Genomic DNA, 10,614 nt, shown 5'->3' with positions numbered 1-10,614 from the left:
AAAAAAAAAAAAAAAAAAACTAGCTGGGCAAGGTGGCGGGTGCCTGTAGTCCCAGCTACTCTAAGGCTGAGGCAGGAGAATGGCGTAAACCCGGGAGGCGGAGCTTGCAGTGAGCGGAGATCCGGCTACCGCACTCCAGCCTGGGCGACAGAGCCAGACTCTGTCTAGAAAAAATAAATAAATAAATAAATAAATAAATAAATAAATAAATAAATAAATAAATAAATAAATAAATAATCTAGGGAATATAAAACGAATAAAACACAATCCCTGTCCTCCATCTTAGGTGAGAAGTAGGACAAGTATAAACATTTTAAAAAGTATGGGGGCTGGGCGCGGTGGCTCATGACGGTAATCCCGGCACTTTGGGAGGCCGAGGCAGGCAGATTGCCTAAGGTCAGGAGTTCAAGGCCAGTCTGGCCAACATGGTGAAACTCCATCTTTACTAAAAATACGAAAAAAAAAAAATTAACTGAGTGCGGTGGCCTGCGCTTGTAATCCCAGCTACTCTGGAGGCTGAGGCAGGGAAATTGCTTGAGGCAGGGAGGTAGAGATTGCAGTGAGCCGAGATCGTGTCACTGCACTCCAGCCTGGGCGACAGAGTGAGACTCCGTCTCAAAAAATAAAAAAAAAAAAATAAAAAAGGTTGCTAAGGGAAGCTCCAGCTATACCCATAATTTCTGAAATTAGGTAACATAGTGCAGCCAGGCTCTTCTGCATCTCTTCCCTGTTACAGACCAAACCTGTCGTCTGAGCTGGTGTATCAATGAATATACTTTTGCTTCTTATAACAATTATAGGGGCCAGGCATGGTGGCTTACGCCTGTAATCCCAGCACTTTAGGAGGCCGAGGTGGGCGGATGTCCTGAGCTTAGGAGTTTAAGACCAGCCTGGGCAACATGGTGAAACTCCGTTTCTACAAAAATTATGAAAATTTTGGCTCACACCTGTAATCCCAGCACTTTGGGAGGCTGAGTCAGGTGGATCACCTGAGGTCAGGAGTTCGAGACCAGCTTAGCCAGCATAGTAAAACCTCATCTCTACAAAAAATTACCTGGGCGTGGTGGCTCACACCTGTAGTCCCAGACACTTGGGAGACTGAGGCACGAGAATCACTTGAACCTGGGAGGTGGAGATTGCAGTGAGCCGAGATTGTGTCACTGCACTCCAGCTTGGGTGACAGAGCAAGACTCTACCAAAAAAAGAAAGAAAGAAAGAAAGAAAAAAAACTAGAATCATTTTTATTATTTTAAAATATTTTGCAAAATGGTGGAGTTCCAACTAAGATTGACCAGCACTTAAGCTGTTCGTCTTTAATTTATATCTCCTAAGATGATGCTTCTTTTACAAAAATAAAATGCCATGTGGATGACTTGCAATGGCTTATAGTTAGCTTACCTCAAGATCTTATTGCAGTGCCTGCTTTATCATCATTTTTTTTAATAATTTTTTTTTTTTGAGACGGAGTCTTGCTCTGTCACCCAGGCTGGAGGGTAGTGGCACAATCTAGGCTCACTGCTCACTATAACCTCCATCTCCGAGGTTCAAGCGATTCTCCTGCCTCAGCCTCCTGAGTAGCTGGGTTTACAGGCATCCGCCATCATGCCCGGTTAATTTTTGTATTTTTGTACAGACGGGGTTTCACCATGTTGGCCAGGCTGGTCTTGAACTCCTGACTTTAGGTGATCTGCCCTTTTTGGCTTCCCAAAGTGCTGGGATTACAGGCTTGAGCCACCATGCCCAGCTTTAACACCATTTTTATAACATTTTTTCTTTTGAAGATTATCCTTGAGTTGGTCTGTGGAATGCCCTTCTAGTTCTCAAATGTATCAAAGCCATCTTAAAATGAAAAGAAAGTGTATTTCCATTTTAGTGGCACTATTGCTACCATTTTTGAGCTCTACTGTGTGTCGAGTGTTCCACATATGCTATTGCTGATCCTTATATGGAACCTACAACCTCAGTAATATTATCCCATTTTAGTGAGGAAATAGGCTTAGAGAGGTTAAAACATTCGCTGAAAGGCACACCGCACTCCTGAACCAAGAATCAAACACATGTCGTCTGCGTAACTCCAAAGCTACTTTACCAAGCAACTTTTCAATTATTGTCTCAGTGTTGGCAGATTCTTCTCTTGAAGGTACCAGTCAAGTAATCATATAGGTGGCCAGGAGTGGTGATTCACGTCTATAATCCCAGCACTTTGGGAGGCTGAGGCAGGCGGATCACTTGAGTGCAGGAGTTTGAGACCAGCCTGGGCAACCTAGTGAAATCCCATCTCTACAAAAACGACAAAAAATTAGCTGGGCATGGTGGCACATACCTGTAGCTCCAGCTACCTAGGAGGCTGAGGTGGGAGGACCACCTAGCCTGGGGAGGTCAGGGCTTCAGTGAGCCATGTTTGCACCACTGCAATTGGCCCTGTCTCAAAAAAAAAAAAAAATCATCTGGTCAATCTGATTAATAAGTTAGAAAACACTAGTTAGGGACCAAAGCCAACTGTGATATAAGATAATGAGAATATTTACCTTGTGTGGTTTGCAAATTGGCATTATAGCACAATTTAAACTTGTTCTGAGAAATGAACAATGCAAGAATAAAATTGTAGCCTCACAAGGTCTCAACTTTGGAAAGCAACACCCCTTTGGGTAGACTTGTTAGAAAAGAACATGTCTTGGTAAGGCGCAGCAGCTCACTCCTGTAATCCTAACACTTTGGGAGGCCCAGGCAGATGGATCTCTTGAGGCCAGGAGTTAGAGACCAGCTGACCAACATAGTGAGACCCTGTGTCTACTAAAAATGCAAAAATTAGCTGGGTGTGGTGGTGCCTGACTGTAATCCCACCTACTCTGGAGGCTGAGGCAGGAGAATCGCTTGAACCTGGGAGGTGGAGGTTGCAGTGAGCTGAAATTGCACCACTGCCCTCCAGCCTGGGCGACAGAGCGAAACTCTGTCTCAAAAATAAATAAATAAACAAATAAAAATAAGTCCTCTTAGGATTGTTAAATCCAGTTTAAGAGTGCTGAACACTCAGTCACAACATTCTCTCATTCCACAACACTAGCAACTCCTCACCAGGACTTTGGTGCACCCACCCACTGAGAGTAAACTCTGCAACCTTTTTCTTTTAAGATAGGGTCTCACCCTAGTCTGTTGCCCAGATTGGAGTGCAGTGGCACCATCATGGCTCACTGTAGCCTCTACCTCCTGGGCTCAAGTGATCCTCCTGCCTTGGCCTCCCAAAGTGCTGGGATTACAGGCCCGAGCCTTTAAAAAGGCTGCAGGTGACTGGCCCTGGTGACTCATGCCTGTAATCCCAGCACTTTGGGAGGCTGAGGTGGGAGGATCACTTGAGCCCAGGAGTTCAAGGCTACAATGAGCCTTGATCGTACCACTGCAGCCTGGGTGACAGAGTGAGTCCCTGTTTCAAAAGAAGGGTGGGGGAAAGGGGAAGGGAGAAAGAGGCAACAGCAACAGCTGCAGCCTAATTCCATCAATTGAATTCTAGGAGACTGTTGTACGTAACTCCATTGAGTTCTCATTATTATCAGGCTTCCCTATAGACAGAAGAGCCACATGCTGCAAATCTTTGGTGGAGGTGTTACTATGAGGTTTTAACTGAAATCCAGTAGAAATCTAAGGTAAGTATTATTACCCATATTCAGATATACAAGTTGAACCTGTATTCCTATATACGAGTTGAATATACAGTTCCACAAATCAGATTCTGCAGGGATTGTGAGTCCTGTTCCCAACATCAGTGTAGTATCATGGAGTAATTATAGCATTCAGTATAACTTGCATATATTTTGAAAATTCAACAAAACAGTAATAATTGGTTATGAGTAGATTGTGGATGTAACTAAATTCTCACTGCCCTAAAGTTAAAATATCCATTAGAGGCTGGGCGCGGTGGCTCACACCTGTAATCCTAGCACTTTGGGAGGCCAAGGTGGGTGGATCACGAGGTCAGGAGATCGAGACCATCCTGGCTAACACAGTGAAACCCTGTCTCTACTAAAATTAGCTGGGCATGGTGGCAGGTGCCTGTAGTCCCAGCTACTCAGGAGGCTGAGGCAGGAGAATGGCGAGAACCTGGGAGGTGGAGCTTGCAGTGAGCCGAGATCGCACCACTGCACTCCAGCCTGGGTGACTGAGAGAGACTCCATCTAAAAAAAAAAAAAAAAATCCATTAGAGGTGCTCTCTAATTATCATTAATAATGATAACAACACCTTGTACTTAACAGTTTTCATGAGTTTCAAGTACTGTATCTCATGAGATATCTCTGCTGCATTTGAACATCTTGAAATGTGCCATGACCTTGGCTTGTGACTCTCCTCTCCTGGTTCTTCTCTAGACCCTGTAATACGTCTCTGTAGGTCCTCTCCTCTGCCTGTCATTATCTGTTGGTGTTCCCAGGACTTCATCCCTGACAACTGTTCTCACATTTTGCCACGGCCATCTCATTCGCTTGCATGGTTTCACTAGTATTATCATCTCCGTGCAGACACTAGCTATTCCCATTTCTTTTTTTTTCTCCTTGTATGTATTTATTTTTAATACAGGGTCCTGTCACCCAGGCTGGAGTGCAATAGCATGATCTCTGCCCACTGCAACCTCTGCCTCCCAGGCTCAAGCAATCCTCTCACCTCACCCTCCAAGTAGTTGGGACTACAGGCATGTACCACCATGCCTGGCTAATTTTTCAAAACAATTTTTTTTTGTAGAGATGGAGTTTTACCATGTTGTCCGGGGTGGTTTCAAACTCCTGGGCTCAAGCAACCCACCCTCCTTGGCCTTCCAAAGTGCTGAGATTACAGGTGTGAGCCACCATGCCCTGCCTATTCTCTTTCTTTCTTTCTTTCTTTCTTCTTTTCTTTTCTTTTCTTTTCTTTTCTTTTCTTTTCTTTTCTTTTCTTTTCTTTTCTTTCTTTCCTTCCCTCCCTCCCTCCCTTCTTTCCTTCCTTCCTTCCTTCCTTCCTTCCTTCCTTCCTTCCTTCCTTCCTTCCTTCCTTCCATGAAGTTTCACTCTTGCCGCCCAGACTGGAATGCAATGTGCAATGACCTGATCTCAGCTCACTGCAAACTTCGCCTCCCAGGTTCAAGCGATTCTCCTGCCTCAGCCTCCTGAGTAAGCTGGGACTACAGGCAGGCACCACCATGCCCAGCTAATTTTGTATTTTTAGTAGAGATGAGGTTTCTTCATGTTGGTCAGGCTGATCTAGAACTCCCGACCTCAAGTGACCCGCCCACCTTGGCCTCCCAAAGTGATGGGATTACAGGCATGAGACACTGCTCCCGGCCTCCCATTTCGTTATAAAACTCACGTTTGGTCCTGAGTTCTGAATTCATATTTCCAGCTGCCTGCTGGGCATATGAATATATGTTTGGATGTAACAGTTTCCTCAAACTAAATGACTAAAGATGATTTTTATCTCCTACCGTGTGATCCCTTCCTCACTGAACCCCACTCATAGCGACCTCCTGGTGGTGGTTTCTCCAGCATACCAACTGCTGCTTCAGCATCTTCACATTTGCTCTTCAATAAACTGAGTAGTTATAACATTTACCCCATGTATCCTGATGTCTTAGTCAGAGATGTGCTCAAATGTCACCTCTTTAGAGAGGTTTTCCATGACCACTTCCTCTAAAAGCAGTCTCTTTTGTCTTCATTACACTTGTTACCAACTAACGTTATATATGTCTTGGTTTAGTGTCCCTCTCCCCAAAAAACAGAAATTCAGCAAGGGCAGAAGCTTTGTCTCATTCAGTTTTATACCAGGCACATAAGGTGGTGTTCAATGATTTTTTTTTTTTTTTTTTTTTTTTGAGACACAGTCTCACTCTGTCGCCCAGGCTGGAGGGCAGTGGTGCAATCTTGGCTCACTGCAACCTCCACCTCCCAGGTTCAAGTGATTCTCCCGCCTCAGCCTCCCAAATAGCTGGGACTAGAGGCATGCACCACCATGCCCAGCTAATTTTTTTATTTTTATTTTTTTTAGAGACAGAGTCTCACTCTGTCGCCCAGGCTGGACTGCAGTGGCACGATCACAGCTGACTGCAAGCTCCGCCTCCCGGGTTCACGTCATTCTCCTGCCTCAGCCTCCCGAGTAAAACTGGGACTTACAGGTGCCCGCCACCACGCCCGGCTAATTTTTATATTTGTAGTAGAGGTGGGGTTTCATCGTGTTAGCCAGGATGGTCTCGATCTCCTAACCCATGATTCGTGATCCCATGACCCGTGATCCGCCCACCTCAGTCTCCCAAAGTGCTGGGATTACAGGCATGAGCCACCGCGTCCGGCCACACCCAGCTAACTTTTTTAAAGTTTGACTAGAGACGGGGTTTCACCATGTTGGTCAAGCTGGTCTCAAACTCCTGACCTCGTGATTCGCTGGCCTCGGCCTCCCAAAGTTCTGGGATTATGGGCATGAGCCACTGCGCTTGGCTTTTTTTTTTTTTTTTTTTTTTTTTTTTTTTTTTTTTTTTTTTTGAGACAGAGTCTTACCCTGTCACCCAGGCTGAAATGCAGTGGCCCAATCTTGGCTCACTGCAACCTCCGCCCCCCAGGTTCAAGCGATTCTCCTGCCTCAGCCTCCTAAGTAGCTGGGATTATAGGTGCCCGCCATTGAGCCCAGCTAATTTTTGTATTTTTAATAGAGATGGGGTTTCACCATGTTGGCCAGGCTGGTTTCGAACTCCTGACTTCAGGTGATCCACCTGCCTCAGCCTCCCAAAGTGATGGGATTACAGGTGTGAGCCAGAATGCTTGGTGGTGCTCAATGAATTTTTATTAAATGACTTCATTTGCTTGTAATCTTTATCCCCAATCCCAGACTCTTCCTCTTTATATGTTCTAGTTCCTTTAATAGCATACTCTGCCAAGTTCATTGGTTCATTCCTGTAATCCCAGCACTTTGGGAGGCTGACACGGGAGGATCCCTAGGGCCCAGGAGTTCAAGACCAGCCTGGGAAACATAGGGAGCCCCCCCGCTATAAATAAAAAAAAAAACAAAATTAGCTGGGCATGGTGGTGGCATGCCTGTGGTCCTAGCTACAGGGAAGGCTGAGGTGAGAGGATCCCTTTAGCCCAGAAGTTGAGGCTGCAGTGAGCTGTGTTTGTGACACTGCACTCCAGCCTGGGTGACAGAGTGAGAGTCTTTACCTGGAGGGTCTTAGATGGGTCACATTACTTCTGGAAGCCTTCTTCTTCTTTCCAGAAGGCCTCACCAGATGCACTAATGACAGAAATTCTACAGTTCTTTTAATGAGTACTGGCCGGGCGCGGTGGCTCACAGCCTGTAATCCCAGCACTTTGGGAGGCCAAGGTGGGCTGATCACTTGAGGCCAGGACTTCAAGACCAGCCTGGCCAACATGGCGAAACCCTGTCTCTACTAAAAATACTGAAACAGCTGGGTGTGACAGCAGGTGCCCTGTAATCCCAGTTACTCAGGAGGCTGAGGCACGAGAATCAGCTTGAACCTGGGAGGCAGGGGTTGCAGTGAGCCGAAATCATACCACTGCACTCCACCCTGGGTGACAGAGTGAGACTCTAGCAAAAAAAAAAAAAAAAAAAAAAAAAGAGTAGCTTGGTGTGGTGACAATCAGAAATATGAAGGGAATAACGTTTATGTGTATTCTCCTGATTTTATTCTTGCCCGCTTATTCTACCCCAAACATTTGCTGGGGGTTGAAGACACAACGGTGAGCAGACAGTGACTTCTTCAAAGATATCAAAGTTTAATGGAGGAGACAAAAAAGTAAGCAATTACAAAACAAGGATAAAGTGCTTTGATTGGGATAAACCCAGGGAAAACAGAAAAGGAACACCTGATCCAGTCTTATGGGAGTGGGAAAGATTTCCTAGAGCAAGTTAGGTGTGAGAGCTGAAGGTTGAGTAGGACTTGGCCAGAAGAGATGCAGCTTAGAGTGTGGCAAATTCAGGAAAAGAGGAGGGAACCAGAGCTGGGGAGAGCGACAGAGGCTAGATCATGAATGACCCCCTCAGATATCACACCAAAGGAGGTTCACTGTTTGCTGCTGGCAATAGGAAGCATGACAGGGCTTTACACAGAAGAGTGGCATAAAGGGATTTTCCTTTCAGAAAGATTGTTCTAGCAGAAAGGGAGAACAGACTGATGGGAATCAAAATAGAAAGAGGAGACTCATTAGGAGGTCGTTTCAGTAAGCGAGATATGGCCCAGTGATGGTCTGAATAATTGCTGCTAATATTTTGAGTCCTGTGATCTCATTTAATCCTTGCGACTCTATGAGGTAGACATAATTACTCCCATTTGCGGATGGGGAATCCAAGGAACAGAAAAGCTAAATAATTGCCGGAAGTCAAGTGGTAAGTGGTGGCAGTAGAGAGTGAGGCAGAAGGATCTGAGAACTATTTAGGAGGTGGTATGGGCATGACTGGATAAATAGTTATACAATATTTGTTACTGATTTGGGGAGGGTGGCTAAAGGAACGGGAGTAAGTATGATATGCAAGTTTCTAGCTTGGATAAGTGGGCAATGACTGAGTTAGAAACAGGAGAAGCAGGCAGGGAGTAGGGGAAAACGTGGCAAGTTGAGTTCAGGGTTTGATTTTAAGATGTCTGGGTAATTTCCTATTATAATTTTTTAACTTAGTTTTGTTATTTTGTTCATGCTTTGATGGGTAATTTTGAAGCGGAGCTGTCCAGAAAGCAGCTGCAGGGGCTGGTGTGAAACTCTGCCAGATTTTGGTGTCATCACCCTCAATCTTACCCAAAAGGAAAAACAAAACAAAACCATTTTAGAGAAGCTGAAAATGATATAAACTTTGGGAATGAAGCATTTAGAAAAACAGACTATGCAATGGGATTTCCCACGGACCCATTTTAGGTCATTACAGGGTAATTTTCTCCCATTAATTCAGCTATTTTTCACTAACGATCGAAGTCTCCTATTGATAAGCAGAGCCCACATCTGCTACTCTACCGCAGAGGTGGGTATCTAACAACTGCTTCCAAAGAATCAGTTTCTCCCAGGGCTTGAGAACTCCTTTGGGAGCTACACTAACTTCTAAAACACCAGGGAACCACTTAACAAATTATCATTTCAGTGCACTCAGTGGTGTCCTAATGGCCTGGAAACACAGTCCTAACCTACCTCTAGGGTCTTAGAGAACAGTTCACACAGAAGGAAATTTGCTCAATAATAATAACAATGGCAAGATATTAACATATCAAATACTCTTAGAGGGAGGCTCTTGAGCTATACTTCTCCAGGTGAACTAGCATTTTCCCTTAACTTTCCTTCCCAGCAATGAAAAATGCTGAACATGTAGTAAGAAGAGTTTTTTTTTTTTTGAGACGGAGTCTTGCTCTGTTGCCCAGGCTGGAGTGCAGTGGCACAATCTCGGCTCATTGCAAGCTCCGCCTCCCAGGTTCACGCCATTCTCCTGCCTTAGCCTCCTGAGTAGCTAGGACTACCCACCACCACGCCTGGCTAATTTTTTTGTATTTTTAGTAGAGACGGGGTTTCACCGTGTTAGCCAGGATGGTCTGGATCTCCTGACCTCGTGATCCACCTGCCTCGGCCTCCCAAAGTGCTGGGATTACAGGCGTGAGCCACTGCACCTGGCCGAGTTTTTATTTTTTTATTTTTATTTTTATTTTTTTTTTGCTTTTAAGAGATGAGGTCTTGCTCTGCAGCCTCGAACTCAGCCTCAGCCTCTGTAGTTGGGAGCGCTTGCTGCCACTCCCGGCTAAGAAGTTATATGTATATATATTTCTGGCTGCTCTATAGACAGAGCAGGGCTCACCCATAGGCAGAGTGGCCCAGAGTAGCCTAAATAATATTCTGAGGCCAGGCATGGTGGCTCACACCTGTAGGCCATCATTTTAGGAGGCTGACTCGGAGCACTTGAGCCACAGAGTTTGAGACCAGCCTGGGCAAAACATGGAGACCCCATCTCTAAAAAAAATAAAAAAGAATTAGTTGGGTGTAGTGGCACACACCTGTGGTCCCAGCTACTCAGGAGGCTGAGGTGGGGAGGATCACTTGGGCCTGGGGAGGTCGAGGCTGCAATGAGCTGTGATCACGCCACTGCATTCCGGCCTGGGTGACAGAGCAAAACTCTGTCTCAAAAAAAAAAAAAAAAAAAAAAAAAAAAAAAAGTTTTTTTGATGAAGTTTCTCTTCTTTGCAAGTCTTGGCTACAGAATTAAAAACATTTCTTTCATATTTATATTTTCCCCAATATAAAGCACTTCCATCCCTACCTTTGCCTAGGCTGGCTGTCCATTTTTAAAAAGATTTCATTGAGAGAAAATTACTTGTAAGTAATTTGAAAATTGTGGCCACACCCTGGTAATACCTAATCACAGCCTTAGGCAGACTGCACAACTATGTCACGAATAGAGAGCCTTTGTTTCTAAGAGGTATCTGTTCTAGGAACTCAATCCTAGTGTGGTAGAAACTGTTTTAGTTTAGTTTTTTTTTTCTTTTTTTCTTTTTTGATATAGAGTCTCACTCTGTCACCCAGCTGGAGTACAGGGGTGTGATCTCGGCTCACTGCAACCTCTGCCTCCCAGGTTCAAGCAACTCTCCTGCCTCAGCCTCCTGAGTAGTGGAGATTACA

This window comes from Piliocolobus tephrosceles, chromosome 1, assembly GCF_002776525.5.
Source record: "Piliocolobus tephrosceles isolate RC106 chromosome 1, ASM277652v3, whole genome shotgun sequence".
Taxonomy (NCBI): Eukaryota; Metazoa; Chordata; class Mammalia; order Primates; family Cercopithecidae; genus Piliocolobus; species Piliocolobus tephrosceles.
Note: the sequence above shows the minus strand (reverse complement) of the source record.